Source organism: Rhinichthys klamathensis, unplaced genomic scaffold (genome assembly GCF_029890125.1).
Source record: "Rhinichthys klamathensis goyatoka isolate OS25496 unplaced genomic scaffold, OSU_Roscu_1.1 h1tg000196l_1, whole genome shotgun sequence".
Lineage (NCBI taxonomy): Eukaryota > Metazoa > Chordata > Actinopteri > Cypriniformes > Leuciscidae > Rhinichthys > Rhinichthys klamathensis.
In genome coordinates, this window is record NW_026606722.1 from 4,294,500 (window position 1) to 4,312,058 (window position 17,559).

Below are 17,559 nucleotides of genomic sequence, written 5' to 3' on the forward strand. Positions count from 1 at the left end.
CTGGAAAAATCATTCACCGCTTTATTACGAGTTTAAAAGAGCGCGAGCGTCATTAACGTGCCCAGACGCGACGCTTTGAATTTGCGCGTACAATGAACAACATCGCGTCGGGAGCTGACTAAAACGCTACAAAAGTAAAAGACAAGACGTTTGTATTCAAAGTTAAAAAGCCAACACACTACAACATTTTTAAATGTTTCAAGTAAAGGATCTCATGGGTCTATCTTCTAAATTCTGCTGATGATTAGATTATTGCCTACCCTGTATGACATCAGCCTTCTTACGCCAATAATATCAGTTTAGAATTTTTTTTTCTAATCAGTAGCGATCGTGTCTTTCTCTTCCACTTGGTTTGTGTATAGCATATTTAACTTAGCAATGCAATGCATAATATCATATTAGATTAGGCTACTTATTATGACAATCTCTGCAGTCAATATTGATTAAATGGGAGGGGAAAATCCTGCCCATACCAGCTATGCAAAAAATGATAAAAGCATAGGCCTATATCACTGAAGTGGTATTCTGGAACTGTGAATAAATTGAATAAAACAGCAAAATAACAATAACAATAACATCTTCATTAAACAAAAAAGAGATTACCTTAGATGAAGTTTGATTAATATGTACATACAGTAGCCTAGGCTACTGGTAAAAAGTCTGGACCAATTACTATTTTGAATGTTTTTGAAATAAGTTTTTTATTATGCTCTACAAGCCTGCATTTATTTAATAAAAAAAAAAAAAAACAGGAATATTCAGCAAGGATGTGTTAAATATATAAAAAGTGATAGTGAAAAAGACTATTTTAAAACTTTTTAATAATAAAAAAAAGTATCACAGGTTATAAAATACATATTAAGCACCATTTATAACATTTGATAATAAATCAGAATATTATAAAATTTTCTGAAGGATCACATGACACTAAATTCAGCTTTGCATCACAAAAATATATTTTAAAGTATAGTTAAATAGGAAAACCATTATTTTAAATTTTAATAATATTTCACTTTATTATTTTTCTGTATTTTTGATCAAATAAATCCAGGCTTGATTAGCATAAGAGACTTCTTTCAAAAACATTAAAAATAGTAATGTGTCCAAACTTATGTGTGTAAGTAAAAACATTTAAAATTAAATGTTGTATAAATTAAAAGGTTAGGAATCATATTTGTTTCAAGAGTTTTTTATTGGGGTTGGGGGGCCTCCAACATGAAAATTGCCTAGGGCCTCCAAATGTCTAGAACCGGCCCTGGTTTCAACCATTGAAAAAAAAAAATAGTCAGAGTGAACACACACACACACACACTATCAGCTTAGTTGCAGGCCTTGTGCAGGTCATCTCAGGTTTTATTTTTATTTTTTACTTTTTTTTTTGGTGACATATTTATCTGTTGTTCAGGTGCAGCCAATATTTTGTTCAATAGATGTACAGTCATTAAAAAAAAGAGAGAAAATGTTGTTGTGTTGCCATGGAAAAATCTGATAACAAATAGCAAAACAGTGTCAGGAATTGCAAAAATCTCCTTGCTTATATAAACCATTCAATCAACCAGTTCAGCTTTTAAGTCTCAGGGTTATCTTTTTTTTTTTTTTTTGAGAGTATCACATTTCCAGAAGAGCGATCATTGTATTTCTCACAGGCAAACTGAACTCCAGTTATCTGTCTATCTGTATGTCTGTCTGTGTATCTATCCATCTATCTATCTATCTATCTATCTATCTATCTATCTATCTATCTATCTATCTATCTATCTATCTATCTATCTATCTATCTATCTATCTATCTATCTATCTATCTATCTATCTATCTGTCTGTCTGACTTTGTCTATCTATCTATCTATCTATCTATCTATCTATCTATCTATCTATCTATCTATCTATCTATCTATCTATCTATCTATCAGTATGTCTGTCTTTGTCTATCTATCTGTCTATCTATCTGTCTGTCTGTCTGTCTGTCTGTCTGTCTGTATGTCTGTATGTCTGTCTGTCTGTATATCTATAATAGTTTGCACTCTTAGGTACACTTTTTCCTTTGGGTTTTTGAAAAGTTTTGCATAACGACAATGTTGTTAAAACGATTTCCATTCACACGTAACTAACTAAAAACGCTGTTTTACCATATCAGGCCAGTAGTTGGCGATGTTACTTTGTAGAGAAACACTACACACCTATAGACTGAACACGTAATATGCTAATACAATAATAAGCTTGACGTCACTGTTTTCACAAATTTGTGTTTTTGTAGTTTACATAGAGACGATAATGGTATTGATAATGGTATTGAAATTATGATTTTTAAAATGCTTTTGAAATTATGATTTTTTTTTTTGAAGTTTATTATGCATTTATTTGATAAGAAAATACATTAAAAACAGTAATATTGTGAAATATTATCCCAGCTTAAAATAACTTTGTTTCAAATAAAATATTTTAATATACAGTATGTTTTTGTTTTATTAAAATTTTGTTGTGATGCGAAGCAGAATTTTCAGTATCATTACTCCAGTGTCACATGATCCTTCAGAAATCATTCTAAATTTGTGTTTTTTTTTTAGTTTACACAGAGACGATAACGGTATCATTTTCAAAAACTTGCACTTTTAAACCCTTTCAAAAGTTTGCATCTTCAGGCCCCCAAAACGCCATTGTCGTGTAAATGACCGGCTAAAACGCCTAAAAAGTTTTCTGTTTCTTGTTGAACGTCATAAAATGTAATAAAACTCATTTTGCTGAGTCCATAAACTCATTTAATTTCATTTTGAGAGTATCACGTATACACAAGTACAGTAATGGTATTTCTCAAGGGGAAATGGGACTTCCAACTTCAACAAATAAGGGGGAAAGAACTTGTTTCAGTCTGGGTTTATTTGTTTGTTTGTTCTCAGCGAAATGAGAATAGTTTGCACTCATAGTAATTTAAATCATTATCTTTTTTTTTATTATTATCTTTTTCTCATGGGCAAACTGAACTCCAAACAGTTCAAACATAAGAGGGGAAAATACTATTTTGTGCGTGTTCATTTATTTATTCATCTGTTGTTGTTTTTTTTGTTTAAGTTTGCAGTCATAGTGAGTGGAATCATCAAGCTTTCACCTTGGACCAAACCTGGAGTGTGGACGTGTCGGACTCCAACACGTAATATTAGGCCACCGAGACGAGACGCGAGCAGTAATGTTTCAGTTACCGCTCTCGATGTGAGAACATGCCTCTAGACTGCCTGCGCTGGCTTCAGGCCAGTTGAACTGATAGGTTAACAAGAAGAACTTGTTCTTATCAATGGGGCCCTTTATTCGTTCTGTACACAGACACACAAACTCTCACACTTACAGCCCTGCAGGCATAACGGCACTGCTGACACCAGCGCAGCTCTTCTCGACACTAATCAGGGCATTTTAAGTGACACGGCCAGAAAGTCATTGTTATTATTCCTCCGGCGTGGAATATGAGAACGTCCAGTCGATCCGAGCTCTGCCCCGATCACCAGGGCGACGGGAGAAAGCCGTCACTCTCCTCAGCTTGGTTTATCTTGGCTGCCGGCTAGTCGTGGCTACGGGCGAGAGAAAACAATCTCTCTCTCTCTTCTTAACAGGCTAATCTCTTATGCTGAAACCCTGGTGAAAATAAAAGCCGTTTGACAGCATTTAATTACAAACAGGGCAGATTCAGGTGACTCTTCCCCCACCTCACACACAGAGACACACACTCCTCCACTTCCCAGCAATTATGTCCTTTTGGTCTTGTCAATGCAGCCATTTTTTTTTTTTTTGTTGCACAGCACAGCTCAGCATTTCCACTCATGCAGCAGAAAGACCAATTGCACCATTACTCACTGGGCAGCACTCTCTGACCTTAGCAGAGGTGACCTGCCTTGACTGGGATGCAGACTTGATGGGCCAAGCAGAACTTGGTTCAGCAGTCGGGTGATAATTGCTTTAATAGCACAATGCCAGTGAGAGCCGCACATTACCAGCCATTATCTGTTACTCATTATAAGGTGACCAGATTTCTGAAATGACAACAAGGGGTTGCACAGACTAGTCGACTTTAATGCTCTGCCATGACGCAAGTTCCCCTGTGGTGAGAATCAAGTTTTTAATGTTGTTTATATGTCTATGTGGTGTTTTTAATGTGCTTTATGAGAAACCATGTGTAAATTTGTAAGTCAACACCATTGCTGAGTATTTTCTCTTTAAAACTGCAGTGAACCAAAGTCAGTCTTGCTGGTGTTTCTGATGTTACAAACTACCTTGTAACCAATCACATCAACGTGCCGGCGGGCTTTAGCATATCATTAAAGGTCCTTGCACACTGAGTCCGATATTTTCGTATGTGTTTTTTCGTATTTGTCATTCGGTGGCTATGAATTGTCAAAACACTCAAGATGCTTGCTACGGATGCGAAAAATGCAGAAAATTGAAGCCGATCCACTTTTTTTATGACGGATGAATAGCAGTGTGTAAACGTGATTGACACAACATGAGGTCATATTTATTTTTTTAACGAGCGAAAATTGCAAACGAGAATTAGCTTAGAAGGACCTTAACTGTGAACTAGCAGGGGAGTCTCGAAATATGCCAGGTTATCCCGGTATATGTTTCTGTTGATATAAAAAATCCGGTAGATTTAGCAATATCGCTGGTGTATGATGTATATTACGATGTTATGATGATATGTCTTTCTCCACTGACGTTCTGAGTTCAAAGCGTTTTTGATGATCGTTAGAAGGCAGCTGCCTGAAGGCCTGTTCACACCGGGATGAATTTCGCGCGCGATATTCGCCGACGTTTAACGCCTCGTGACTAAACAAAGGGCGCCAATGTGAGTGTGCACACCAACACGAAAAACGCCACGCGTAAAAGCGTCATTTTTTTAAAAACGCCTCGGGTTCGTTTTTTGGGTTTGACGCACCGCGTCAAAAACTATCCGACCAACGAGATTGGCGCTTTTACTCACGTGTCTGGAGCTTCTGAAGTTACAGTAAAACACAACTAGGGGGCGCTCAAACACAAAACGGTCTTGCCGAGCACACATACGCAACGGCGAAGAAGATATACGCCAAGTCTACACTGCCGAGGATAAATAAGACGAGGAAGATGCAAGGCGAGATGAATGTAGAGCTGCTGGTCTCGTTGGTGTCGGAACATAAAGAACTATATGACAAACGCGACAGCGACTACAACATGGGACTATTTCTGTTTTACATTAAGCGCCATCTAATGTCAGGGAATGAATTGGCATGTTCACTCGGCTCATCGTCAGCGAAAATCGCTTGGGTGTGAAAACAAAAAACGCGTTGAAAAACGCTGGCGAATAAGGCGCGCCGATATTCGTCCCGGTGTTTACGGGCCTTGACTCTGAGATGGAGAACGGGAACATGGTTTGTGTAACATTAGCAACACATTATTAGCTGTTTGATAACATAGTCAAGCAAAAGGTTAATCATATTAATTACCGTTATGTGTCCGACGTTGTAAAGAGCGATGCCATTGTGCAGCGTTTACCACGGTAAGTTGGCCGAGTGAATCTGTGAGCTGGTGTGAGTGAGGCGGGGCTAATTAGCATATTCATAGATCCGCGTATACTAAATGAAGCATGGGCGTAGAGTTACATTCAAGCTATTTTAAGGTATTACACTTTTTTTCACAGGAAGAAACGTTTAAATGTGTAATTTTGGTTATCAAATATGAGTTTTAAGGGATTCAACTATTGACTACTGGGGGACTTTAAGCTTGACGTCGACTAGCTGCTGATCATGGCCTATAGAGGGCGGAGCAGAATAATACATCTTTGTTTTTTCAGTGGTCAGTATTACATTATAAACTTCCACTGATATGGGGTGCGTTTCCCGAAAGCATCGTTAGCCAACTATGGTCGCAAGTTCCGTCGTTACCAATAGAGTTCAATGGGAATTGCGACCAACTTGCGACCATAGTTGGCTAACGATGCTTTCGGGAAACGCACCCATGATCAGTAAATTAAAGGGATCATGACATCATATTTGACCTCGCCCACCATAGGCCCCGCCCACTGGCATTTAGTCACTTATAGGCTGAGATTTGCTGGCATTTTGTTTCGTAAAAAAGGCACAGAATGGAGAGTTTGCAAAAAAAATGTTTGTTGAAATATCAGCTAATAATATTGGATCTGACAGCAGCTGCATCACAAACTGTAAGTACATTTTTTCATTACGTTGTGTTTTTAAATGACAGTTTTATATGGATGTTTTCAAAACACACATAAAATAGGGAGTGGGCATTGATACTGTTTCCTATGCAATGATGTTAGCCAATCATAAAAGTGTCTGTTTACTGACAAGCTTTAAAGGACCCATTAAAACGGGTAATTTTGTGTATTCTGACTGTTGTAAATGTAGCACTGCGATGGGATATCATACTAATCACTACATCATTTATTTTGACTCGATACATTTTAATATGGGGCGGGCAATGAGACATTTAAAGTCTCTTATCTTTAGCATTTGTTAATTTGATATTGTATGTTTGTTAATACATTATAATGCTGGACATTTCCCTGAAATGCAAGTTTTTATGAACAATTGAGGAAAAATTCTAAATTCAAAAAACTAAGTTAAAAACTAAGCTACACTATGTATAGCATGTTCCGTCTTTGCATTTTGTCAGTGTGCATAACTCCTTGACAGACAGATTACATATTTGATTCAATGAACCAAATTGAATTAAGAACCTCAGAGTAAAAGTTGACATTCAATTGTCTTCAATAATCCTAATTGAAAGTGCATGCTGCGTGCGATGATACTACATGTCTTTTTAGACGAAAATGCTATATTTAGCACATTAAAAAACTAGGAGTGTCCACGGAAAACGAGGACATCTGGTCACCCTCCCTCATTATCACGCTGCTACAAACAAACGCTCAGCTACTGAAATGCTGTAGTACAGATAAAAAAAAAAAAAACAGAGGCCTAATTCTTGATAATGTTGCACCAAACAGCAGCCATTCGACCTTCGGATTATATTTCTTCAATTGTTCTGAAAAGATCAATTCTTGACTTCAGCCTCTGTAAACCTGAGATGCATTTGATTATTCCAATTGTCTGTCAGACACTCAAACACCCACTTGCCATCTTCCAAAGCCCTTAAAACCTGCTTAAACATTTGAAAATCATTTGAAGCATTTTGTTTCCGTTGTGTTGCTAAGGCCCCTCGCTCAATGCAAATGGGTGGATAAAGCTGAAATGAATTAGAGTACGCTTATACATGTGGGAGACTTGGCAGCAGTAACATCCACAATTGTCGGGGTTGTGTGGCATATTTCTTTTGAATAGGCAGAGATCCTTTCATTTGAAAAACGTGTGACAGGGAATCGTAAATCACATGATATACTTCATGGTGCTGGAATGGCAGAGCGAGATTTTACTAATTCTATCCCAGAGGGCAAAATGTGGTATCTTCTGCGGCGGGTTTTTTGGTGAAAGATGAACATATTAGTTGTACTCATAGAATACGAGATGCGGTTTTCTTGGAACAGTTATTAACAGGAAACTGAAATATGTTTGTTATGAGTAATCACATTTTACCAGAACTATATACATAACATTTACAGAGAGAAGGCATAGAAAAAGCGGCTCTTCTGTTTAATCTAAGAGCACACTCAGCAAAGGCTAGAGTAGTTTTTTAAAGCAAGACGGTGGTGTTCTTTTGTTGTCGATTATCTATTTTCCGTGTATTTTATGATTAAAGTAGGCAGCACGGAGACGAGGATATAAAGTACACTACGTGTATAAAAACATTAGTGCTTCTACCGGTATTCCCTGCAAACATTAGCGCCGAGATATTCCCTCAGAGCGGCTCATGTTTTGGCCCGTCCCTTAAAAAAGTTTTCCTTTATTTCACGTCCTCCCCCACAAGCCAGTAAAGGCATCTTTTTATTTCCTTTAGCTTTCGGTTAGTTTTCAGCCAAGAAGCTCACCATACACAAGCCTTCTGTGTGTGTACAGCTTGTGTGTTTGTGAATGTAGGTGTTCCTCAGCCTCAGGTCATATAGATGAAGGCTTTTAACAGTTTCCACTGTGCAGTAAACGGTAGATGTTTTTACAATTCTTAAGTCTTGAACCATCCACACCCTTACTTATTTGCTGTGGACTTCTCGTGAGTGGATACACAACTGGACACACATACAGAGAATATGCTTCAAGCTTGAGCATAGTACTGTAAGTGTCTTGCCGGAGAAATAGCTAAAAAAAGAAAAGTATAAATATCTATATTGGTATTTGTTACAATTTTGAATTGGCTTTTATTTCTATTTTCAGTTTCATTTTCATTTTAGTTTGTTTTAGCAATTGTGTTGTGCTGTTGTCATTTGTATTAGTTTTTTGTATTAGTTTTTTTATAGTTAGCTTTAATTTTAGTAAGTTTACTTGCAACTTTTTAAGTTCTTTTATTTCAGTAATTTCTTTTTTTTATAATTTCAGCTTAATTTTGGCTTAAAACGTTTTATTATAACGTTTATTTATATAACAAATGCATATATGAATATTTGTTTAAATAAAATTGTAATATATAAATATATATGAATATGTATATGTGTGTGTGTGTGTGTGTGTGTGTGTGTTCATAACAATGATATGTTCATAATAAATGCATATGAATATGTTCTTATTATATATATATATATACAGTATATATATATATATACACAGTATATATATATACAGTATATATATATATATATATATAAATAAAAAAATATTCATATGCATTTATTATGAACGTAAATAGAATTGTAATATATAAATATATACGAATATGTGTGTGTGTGTGTGTGTGTGTGTCTGTGTGTGTGTGTTCATAACAATGATACGTTCATAATAAATGCATATGCATATTTTTTTATTATATATATATATATATATATATATATATAAATTAAAAAAATATTCATATGGATTTATTATGAACGGATCATTGTTATGAACACACGTGTGTGTGTGTGTTTATCACAATGTATATCAATTGATCAAACTATCAAACTATCACTATCAGTACAAACTATCAATTGATCAAATTAATTACATTGACTATATATATATATATATGGAGGATAAGAGTATGTATATAAACATCTTACACGTTTGTATGTATATTTATAATGGGATACAGAACATGCACTGTGGCAATGTTTGCTTCATTTCAAGGAAAATGTCAAGCACCTTGCTTTTCTGAGTCCAAAATGCAAATGTGTGGCTTAATTTGCAGCTAAACTCAGTCTTTGTCTGTCGTGGTTGCTATGTTACTAGAAATAATTTCCACACAGACTGTTGGCAACCATATATCCACATCTTGTTTTTGATAAGATATGGAATGCCAGTGTGATTGTAGTGAAGTTTCAACGGCACATGTCCAGTTATACTGATCTAGACGTCAAACCCGCATATGGCGGATCGCTCGTTTCGTTTAAAGACTTGTGTAGGCCGGGAGCTTTGCACGTTTGTCTTTTTCTGTTTCTCTTAGCCAATTTTCTCTCAAGTTTCAACAACATCAAAGACTTTTTGACATCACAGCATATGGAATATGAAAAGAGTGTTTTCGTGAGTACTTTTCACTCTCACAGTAGTTAGCAGAGCTCAAAACTAAAACATTTCATCACTATTGTAAAGGACTTGTTCACGTGAGCTGTGATTTTGAGTTTTTGTTCAGCAGCAGGATTCCTTTCATTTTACTGACTTAGCATTGCATGTGTGTGTAGATGGAGAATGCTTGACCCTCGCAGTCATAATTTGTCATAGCGTCTGTGTGTATCGACAATTGGCCCAGAGGTCTGGATCAAAAACAGTCAGAATCCATCTTCCCACAATGACCCTTGCTTTTCTAGCCAATCACAATAATTGAAGTCCACCGCTCACAGGGAGGAATGGAAACACACACACACACACACAGGCTAGATCTGTGACTTTTGCTTGTAGAAAAACAAGAAGCACTATTTTTTTATTTATCAAAACCAAAAGCTTCTCAATATTGTTTGAATGCAAGTGTAATTATGTTTGGGGCAAAGAGGGTCAATTTAAAAAAAATGCTTTGAGCAGTTAAACAAATCTACTTATCATTTAGAATACACTCTAAATCAGATTTTGCTTAAAACGAGGCACAATCTGAATGCTGACACAGCAGGAACACATTACAGAAAACTCCATGTAACTCTCCTATCCAAGCATTTCCACATGCAGGACAATCAGTTTGACAGAACAATGTCATCCTAGGTCGTCTGCAACTGTGCTGCTCTTTGAAGCTGCTTGTTGTAGTATAGTGCTGGTAAGTCTATATACCCGAGAGACAATGAACTGGCTCTATGCCGTTGTCATCTTGATATGTTTGGGTTAAAAAAAAAGAAAAAAAAAGTGGTAACAGCTTTTTAGGATTGAATCCGACACAGAATACGGGATCGAACTGTTGCCACGCCGTCTGAAACCTACCGACACTGTGCAGGGCCAACACAAACTGACTCTCTGCTCATGGAATCTTACATTTTGCCACAATAGATTGTGATAGGAAACAATTGCAAGGCAATGTGCTGAGGATCTGAAATTGAAGCCCGTACCCAGAAAGGAGCTCCTGCCATCCCAAAGAGGATCACAGCCAATGCTATACGATCCTACCGCGGCCCAGCTGAACAAATGCTGCCACAACGCTTCTTCACAGCAAGCCTCGCTCTCAAGCAAACAAACCAAGGAGAAAAAGAGAGACCACACCATGGAGAATAGTGATCTTGGCACATCAACAACCAAATAAGCTTAATGCAGCTCAGAGGTCTCAAACTGCGGGGCAATTCACCCTGCAGGTGGTACACAACATGATTCTGGAACTTTAGAAAACTAAAAATGAAAATCCGCGAGTGGCATTTTGCCGTTCAATATCGCGAACAGCCACTCGCTTAAAAAAAAGTGGCCTGCTTTTGAGTACAATATCGATAATGTAACCGGTCTGACAGAGAAGTTGCAAGCGCTTCTAGTCATTTTAGGGTTGAGTAAACTAACGTTAATTCCAAAATATATTTTGATTTGGTTTTTAAAGGTGCAATCGACATGTAATAACACTGTAGTTATACATGTATTACGTTGGATTGACTTGTAATTGTTATTTGTGTTGTGCTTTTGTGCTATTTCAGTAAACACGGTGGTATGGGATTTCTTTTGAATCAGTAATCACTCTGAAAATGCTATTACATTTCACAAGTAATTACAAAGACACATCAAGGAACACATTGAATTAAATGTGACAGTTTGAAGTAAAAGGACATAAGTATTATTTTCTTGCAAAACATACTCCACTAATCTTTGTTTATTTCCAAATGTGTGTGTGTATATATATATATATATATATATATATTTTTTTTTTTTTACTTCAAACTGTCACATTTAATTAAATGTGTATATAAAATTACAGTTTAGATGCTGTTATGCTGGGCAAACTTACTTTTAAAAGAAATTTGTTGCAATATTGCTTTGAAAAAAAAGGTAACTAATTGTGTTACTTAGTTACTTTTTTTATGGAAAGTTATATTACATAACTTTTGCGTTACTATTTCTCACATGTGCTGGTCTTGGTTGTTTGTTTTTTTATTGAAAACATTTATTTAAAGGTAATGCGTTACATTACTCATTACTTGGAAAAAATAGTAATCTGATAACTCGCATTACTTTTAATGTGTTACCCCCAAAACTGGAGTTCCATGTTAGGAAAATGGATATTAATAAAGTTCTAACATATTGTCCTTGTATTCAGATATGGCAGTTTTTTTTTTTGCAGAAAAAGAAAAACATTGGTGTGGTAGTCATTCTGATTTTATCAGCCATGGTACTTGGCCTGACAAGTTTGAGGACCACGACTAAACCAATTTACCATTCCCTTTAACAACATATGTGAGTCTAACAGCAAAACATGATCAAACCAGCCATTTTGACTGTCAGCACAGTGTGAACATTTCTGCAAAGCCGTGTTAACTGCCTGAGCTTAAATTTGTTTTCGATTAGTGTCCCAGTGCCGGGAAGTAGGTTCTGACAGCAGGCCAGTCACTTGGTTCTGTTCAAACTGCAGGTGGCATCAGTGATGTGCATTAGAGCCCCACAGCCCTGGTCATGCTGAGCTGAACCCAGACATAACTGGATCAAGCCAGAAAAAAGGGATGTCTGCACCACAAGTGGAAATCTGGAGTAAATCTAATACAACTTCAACCCAAGACCAGGAGCACAATACATGGACACAACGGTCCGGAGTGTAATACAATCTCTTCGCGGTTCCTTCTCCTACATCTCCACCGGCACCAAAGAAGTGGGTTCTGCTTCTATCGGTCGACTTCATAAACACTAAACCATACCTCCAAACATAGTCCGTTACGTACAGTAGAAACCAATTCTGGCCTACATGTGGTCATGCAGCACTGTGCGCATGTGTTTTATTAGGTGACAGACAAATAAAGTGTATCAGAAACAATGTGTGGGAAGACAGACTCTGGCCTTAAGCTGCTGTCATCTTGACTCGTGTTTCACAAGGGTTTCAGTGTCAATCTACACCAAAAAAAACTCTTAATATCCTCCATATGCCCATCTGAGAACAAACTCTTGGGTTGTCTTTTCCCTCAGCCTTGATCACAACAATATTTCCTTCAATACGCTAGGTCCTCTTTTGCCTTTGCTTATTGCACTTGGATTTGACTAACAACAAAAATATATGAATAGCCCTCCTTTGACACGGCGTATCCTTTGATGAGGTTGTTATTCCGACAGCTGCCTACTCTTTTCCAGGAGAAACGTGTGGTGTGTTGTTACACCTCAAAAACCCTGCTGTGAAGCAGTTGTTGAAGGAGGGGAAAACAACTGAGGAAGAAAGGACCGGGAAAAAAATGAAACAAAAGAAGTGCCTAATTAGAGAGTGAAAGGTGGGATGGATGCCCCGTCTTCACCCTGAATCTCGTCACAGAGGTTCCTCAGAACTTGCGGACCCATAGGAAAGGCTGTGCATTGTCTCTGGGAAGAATTCGGCCTGCTTTCACCAGCACTCCCGCTGGTCAGCATGAGCAGAGGTTGCCAAGAACAGCAGTGGCCCGTATCCCCACCCTCCATTCGGAGCAGTTTGCCAGTTCCCTTTACCCCACTGCTCCATGGGGCATAGGGGAGGGGATCAGCTTGCCTGTGGACCTGACCACCTCCAGGTCTTGAGCTGAGTGTGGTATTGTAATTCGGCCGGTTAAAATGAAACCCAGAGTCCAGAGTGCACAGGTGAGGGCCGCAGATGTGGAACTTCAGATGGAACTTATCCAGAATGTCATAATATACACATCAGATCCAACAGACATTTTATATATATATATATATATATATATATATATATATATATATATATATATATATATATATATATATATATATACTGACTCATACAAAACAAATAGCTTATCTAGTTGTCTAAAAAATACATCTACTCCTGATTCCTCACAATTCATTATGCTGAATACATCGAACTCGTCACTGGGGGCAAAAAAAAAAAAAAAAAAAAAAACCTGCTACACACTATTTGAGATGGTCTGAACCTGATATTCTGTCTATTTTCTCTCGTTCTCATCCCTCTTGCTGACTTTTACCATGCAGGCATTTCTTCACTATTGTGTTTTTTTCTTCTTCTTGGAATCATCTAAAAAGAACAATGGATGTAAATTAGGTTTTTTGACTTAGGAGTTGTGTGGCACTTTAAAATGAATACATAATAATAGCCATTGGCACAGATCCTCAGCAGAGACCACAAGATCTAGACAGGTCCTACGCTCAGTCCTAAATGAATGTGTTAAAATGACCCTATGACCAGCTCCGGCTCCATACCGGCGTGATGAATCGATCTTCAAACAAAAGGAACTGGATGAATGTTTGAATGCTGCCGATCTCGACCTGAATTCTGTGATGCTGCCTGAATCATAATGACACCGTGTTCGTTCGTTTGGCTCCCTGGCTCCCCGACTGAGCCTGGTTTCTCCAAAGGTTTTTCTCTCCATTCTGTCACATGATGGAGTTTGGATTCCTCGCCAACAGTCGCCTCTGGCTTTCTTAGTTGTGGATACTTAATATTTAACAGTATTATTGATCTGCCTGTACTGGTGCTGTTATATGAGAACTGAACTGAGCTGGGCAATGACATAATTTGTGCAGAACTGCTTTATAGACGAAATGAACTAATTTAAAAATTGATGATCTTCACAATGGAACTAAATCAACACTGAACTGACTTCAGCTGAAAAATAACGCTCCTGTTATCACTGTAAAGCTTCTTTGAAACAATCTGGATTGCATAATGCGCTATATAAATAAAGGTGACTAATAATAATGATAATTCATATTTTTTTGTTATTATTATTCATTTTTATTATTAAAATTATGTCGTGGCCATTGCCATTGTTGTTAGGGCTGTCATTTTAACACATTAAATTTAGTGCTATATAATAATGGGAAGAAACACAATTGATTATATTAAGGAGTATACAAATCTGTAGTATACAAAATGCCCTTTATTTTGATTGGAGTAACAACTCTTCAGTTTTCTGTGGTGTTACAGTAATCATTTGGAATATGTAAATGTGCCTCTCTTATTTATCACAATCTATCATCTCTTCAAAAGAGAAGGGGAAAAAATCCAGTGCCTAATTCTCCGCCTCATGATTTAGCCAAAATGCTCTGCATTGTAAAACACGGCTCATTTTTTTTTTTTTTGATAGTTCAGCATTAAGAGGAATAACAAACCAAGCGCCGCACGACCTGTCAGTTGTAATGATTGATGGTGGTTGAGGAACAAGCATAGCTGACTTAATTAAATGAATGCCCTACCCCACGCTTTAGCTTAATTACATTAGCCCTCTCTTCACAGTGTTTGTTTTTTCTTTTCTTGCGGGAAGGATCGCGGTCATCTTAAGATCTTAAGGGTGTGTTTGAAGGGGGGACTCGAGAGAAGCAGGAGACTATTTCTGGTGCGGCTTCAGAACAGTTAAGCGCTTGTGCTGGCATTTTGCGACGAGACATCGCCCTCTGCACTCTTGCATATTTGAGCCGTGCCTTCAGGCCAGGTCCTGCTTCACAAAACATCTGATTCATGAACCGTGTTCTCAACTCGCGGCACTGGTCTGACCGTACATGGACTGTCGTCCCTGTACTTTACTCCTGGATGACTGCTGAAATGTCATATTGTGCACTGAAATGCCATAGTTTAAAGCAAATCAAAGCATTTATACATTTAAAGAGCATTTATTTATTTATTATACGCTTTTGGTTTTGCTTGAATTAAATAATTAATGTGCAGTGGCTCAAAACGTTATGGGCACTTAAGCTACAATTAAAAATATATGAATGTTTGTGCACAGATGTAATAAAATATTGAGTGAAAATGATTTTTTTGCTTCACAAACACAGCATTCTCAAAAAAAAGAGATAAATTATAAAATAATACAGTAAGTGTTCAAAATGAAGTATTGTGACACTTTCTGGTTGTAAAACGCTAGTGAAACATGTAGTTAATGTGATGACCTACACCTGTGTGAACTTGAAGAGAAGGTTAAAAGTCATTGAGAAAAGTGAAGTTTGTTCTGATGGAAACTCGAGCAACTCAAGTGTGGGTTAAGAGCCCAAGCAGTATCCACGCATGCTTTTGAGATCACGGTTTAATCTTGAAACCGTGAATTAGTAGTCTAACATAACCAAAGAAAGTAAGGTGACACTTAAATTTGGGGACCAATTTCCACTATCGCGTATTAGCATGCATATTACTACCATATTGGCTGTTTATTAGTTCTTATATAGAACATATTAATGAATGACTATATTCTACATCCCTTAATCCTATACCCCATACCTAACCTTAACCACAACTAACTTACTAACTATTAATAAGCAGTAAATTAGGAGTTTATTGAAGCAAAAATCTTAGTTAACTAAAAGTAAGATTTCTGAGGGTTTTTTTTCTTTCTTTTTTTTTTAACTCAAAATCCATGCGAACCCATGTTGATAAAAAGCTTTTTAAGTCAAAATCTGCAGAATTCTGTGGTATGGATTTAGATTGTGAACTCAGAATGACATTCTTATTAATAGCTGAAAGCATAATCCCCATAATGTTTAATAAACATTCAAGGAGTGGATTGTGTGTAGAACTTGGTGAATAACGGGTGTAAGACACATTTTCATTTATGCCTTTTTCAGATTCGCATTCAAGGTACACTTCAACACTTGAGCTGGTAGGGACACCGTCGTAATAGCAAAAACGTCAGAATATAATGTTAGACTGATGATCCCTGCAGACGATCATATCAAGCATTAAACCTGGTTTCTCACTATTCTATTTTCGTTGTAGTTTTAAATAACATATGACTCATCATATATGAACTTTGCAGCACTGGAGAGAATGGCATCACAATAGTTTGCTTTTAACTTGCATTTCCTTATCTTTTGTGAGTTTCCCTCACTGAATAACTTAATCTTTTGCCAATGAATTGTGCAGCGCTTTAAAGCGTTGAGACACTACGCGTGTAATCATTAGCCGAAACTGCATTTTTTCCCCCAAGTTATTTAAATCTGTATACTGTACTTACTCTGGTTTACTCTAATTTAAGTTTAATCAACTGTATCGCACATTCTTCCACACACAACACAGTTCACACATCACACACACGCTTATGCTTCGTCCAAACAAGTGTTGAATGGTAGAAAGCGATACAGTATACAACAGTTAATGTTCTGGAAAAGAAAGACATGAAGATGGCTAAATAATTCATAAACGTATATCCAATTATACTGCAATGAATTAAAGTTTAAAAAGCCTGTCCACATGAACAGCCTCAGATCACACAGTCCTGTCATAACCGTTTCCAAGCTACCTTTTCATCCGCTTGACATATTTCATAATTGCCACAATTAGTTTTGATAATTCCGTTACGAAAGTCTCCGGTGCATAAACCACCACGGCTGTGTGTTTCTTTCAATCCACGCTCAGATGGTCTTTAAGCAAAAGCCACTTACTTCTACCGGAGCCTCTCGGTCACAGCAGGTCAGAAGGGCAACGGGAGCCTTCTGGAATTACGTGTGTTTTCGACACCGACTCCAGCAGGGGAGAACGAAACTCCTGAACTCAAAAGAAGAAGCTCCCGCTGAGACGTGCGGCGTCGGTCCCGAGAATGAGTCTCGTGAGCACAACGCACCTTTGTGTTTCCTTATGTTTAGGCTGCGTGTAACTTAACCCCTCAGGAGCCGAGTCTAGCGCTGTCTAACCTGTCTTTTGTTTCTACATTCCATCTCTCGCACACTCTCTCTTTTCTTTTTCCGCTGTTATTTTGTAAGTCCACGCCTGTCGATGAGCTCACTGGGTCCGGGCTCGTGTTTCAGCCTCGTACTGGAATTCGGAGGGCAGGCAGATTCTGAAAGTGAGCCTGAGATACGACTCGAGGAGAAGGAGCGTGTCATGGGGTCGCGTCCCGCTGAACAAAGCGGGAGTTATGAGGGTGAGGGGGTCAGGCATGCCGCAGGATGTCAGAGCTCAGAGAGAAT

The 17,559-nt window shown here is 37.6% G+C and overlaps 1 protein-coding gene across 1 annotated transcript in view; it reads right to left on the minus strand.

Moving 5' to 3' along the window:
• flrt2 (fibronectin leucine rich transmembrane protein 2) overlaps positions 1–17,343 on the minus strand; it is a 42,987-nt gene extending 25,644 nt beyond the window's left edge. Inside the window, exon 1 of the mRNA XM_056262724.1 lies at positions 17,035–17,343. The gene's annotated coding sequence lies outside the window, so the exon portion shown is untranslated. The remainder of the gene's footprint in view (positions 1–17,034) is intronic.
• Positions 17,344–17,559: the final 216 nt, after the last annotated feature.